The 2,646-nt window shown below is 31.7% G+C and overlaps 1 long non-coding RNA gene across 1 annotated transcript; it reads left to right on the plus strand.

Annotated features, from left to right (window-relative positions):
- The first annotated feature begins 1,295 nt into the window (after window positions 1-1,295).
- LOC143668851 (uncharacterized) lies at window positions 1,296-2,437 on the plus strand. The gene is made up of 3 exons (XR_013168587.1): window positions 1,296-1,405; window positions 1,561-1,642; window positions 2,390-2,437. It is a non-coding gene; the product is annotated as an uncharacterized LOC143668851 (long non-coding RNA).
- Window positions 2,438-2,646: the final 209 nt, after the last annotated feature.

A 2,646-nucleotide genomic window follows, 5' to 3' on the forward strand; every position in this document is an offset into this window, starting at 1 on the left:
TAGCTTGGCAGCTAGAATAAACCTCCTGCTGTTATATGTCAAGATTTTGCTTTACGGCCCAATATAGGGGGAAGATATAAACACTCTGCATCTGCTTGAAGAGCATGCATTCTTAAGTTCTAGGGTACAATGCTTTATATATGCCCATAAAAGTGAAGGCTGTAAATCATGTTCAAGTCCTCTATTTCTTTCCTGATTAGGTTGTATGCTTGGTCTATCAATTACTCTGAAATGTTGGTTAAATTCACACACTGTAGTTGTGGAATAGAGTGTTTTATCTTTTGGTTCTGTTAATGTTTGCTTTATGTGTTTTCAGTCAAGGTTGTTAAGGGCATACACATTTTTAAATGTTGTATCTTTCTAATCAGCTAAGCATTATAATTAAGAAGTTACTCCTGTTATCTCTGCTTTTTAACTTTACAGTATATTTTATCTGATACTAATATAGATAATTCAACTTATATTTGGCTAGTACTGACATAATGCATCAATTTGCATCCTTTCTTTTCGACCTTCCTATAGTCATGTGCTTTAGATGCATCCCTTATAAACATCATATAGTTGTTTTATGTTTTACAAATGTATTGTGATATTTACATTTTATGTGAAATTTTAATCTATTTACAATTAATGTAATTAAAAATATCACATTAAATACATCCATTCACTTTATACCTATTCCAGTTTTGTGTGTGGCTGTTTTTTTTTTTCCTTTCTGCACTTAATTTAGATAAATTTTTGTAAATCTGTTTTTCCTCTTCTACTGGCTTGGGAATTATATAGTTTTCATCTATTCTTTTCATTGTCCCTAAAAATTTCATTGTCATCTTAATTTATCAAAATCTAGTTTTTATCAATCCTTTTCCTACTTCGCATATGGCACAAGGACCTGCAAACACTTTACCTTCTGTTACCCTTTCCCAACTTGTATGTCATTGTTATTCTTTATTTCAGTAAAGTTTGTCTTTAAATTTCATATTGTTATTATTTTATGCAATCAATATTTATTGATAATAAATCACATATTCATCACATTCTTTGCTCTTTATTATTTCTTGTGTTTTTCAACATTCATCTTGGGTCATTTTCCTTCAGAAAATCTTCAGAATTCCCTTTAGAATTTTCTTGAATGAGAGACTGCTGGTGGTCTTATCTCTCAGTTTTAATTTCACTGAAATGCCTTTAACTCTCCCTTTTCTTTATTCAAGTACATTTTCAATGAGTATAGAATTTTAATTGATAATTCTTTTATTTCATCATAGTAAAGATATAATTCCACCCTCTTCTTGCTTGCACTGGATGCTATTGACAAACCAGCTCTCAAACAAATGCTTCCAAAGTCATCTGTTGGCCTACTTTAAGGTGTTCTCTTTGTGTTTCTACCAGTTCATTATGGTATATCTAGGTGAGAATTTATTTTTTACCCTGCTTGACAGTCATTTGGCTTCTGTAATCTGTGAATTGATGTCTTCCATCATTTCTGAAAAATCAAAGTTACTATCTCTTCAAATAGTGCCCTTACTCAATCTTTTCTCACTTTTCCTTCTTTGTTAAACATAGGCTAGACCTTCATTGTTCAATATGGCAGACACTAGCCACACGTGGCTACTGGGCACTTGAAATGCAGCTACTCCTAACAGATGTAAGTGTAGTAACATAATACGAGAATTTAAAGACCTGTATGAAAAAAAGAATGTAAAATCTCTCATTATTTTTATATTGACTACCTATCAAATGATATTTTGCGTATATTGGTTTAAGTGAATTATAATATTAAAATTAATTTCACCTGTTTCTTTTTACCTTTTTTAATATGGCTACTAGAAACTTTGAAATTACATGGGTTAAATTAAATTAATTAAATGGCATAGAGTTTAATTACATTATATTTCAATTAGTGCTGTATTATTCCATCTCACTGTATCTCTATTTCTTACTCTCTTTTCTATACTTTACATATCTCTACATCTCCGTCATACATTGAAAAGTTTCCCCTAATATATTTACTGTTATATTCAGCCCTGTTTAATTTCTTTTAAATCTTTCCTTGTTTCTAGTTTTATTTTTTCAATTTCTATTTCTTCTTTTTAATGTCAACTCAGCCACTTTTCAAGGTTTATATAAATGTTTGTATATTTTAAGCTATTTTACATCTTCTAACTTATTAAGCATGGCTGTTCTATGATCTATGTCTGATAATTCTATTATTTGAAGTCATTATGGCCTCTTTCTATTTTCTGTTGTTTCTGCTAATAACTGATCATATTATCTTATTTCCTTGTGTGCCTGCCTATCTTAGATCAAAATATTTGAAAACAAAATTGTAGAAATAATTTGAGATCTAGCATGGTAGCTTCCTTTAAGGACAATGTTTGCTTGCATCAACCAGTTAGAAGGTGACCACTAGTGCAAGACCAGCCAGGAGAACAGACCAGCCAAGAGAACAGAACTTGATCTACAAGTCCACATGAATGCACGTGTAGTTTTGGTTCACCCTAACCACAAGCCTGAAAACCTTTGGAGTCCCAACTTCAAGTATGAATGAGGGTGTATTTTGTTTGTGAGGGTGGCCTGTCTTCAACATCATGGGCACAGAAGCATGAAGCCAAGCACAGTCACTAATATAACAGAGGGGAAGAACTTCAT

This window comes from Tamandua tetradactyla, chromosome 25 (assembly GCF_023851605.1).
Source record: "Tamandua tetradactyla isolate mTamTet1 chromosome 25, mTamTet1.pri, whole genome shotgun sequence".
Taxonomy (NCBI): Eukaryota; Metazoa; Chordata; class Mammalia; order Pilosa; family Myrmecophagidae; genus Tamandua; species Tamandua tetradactyla.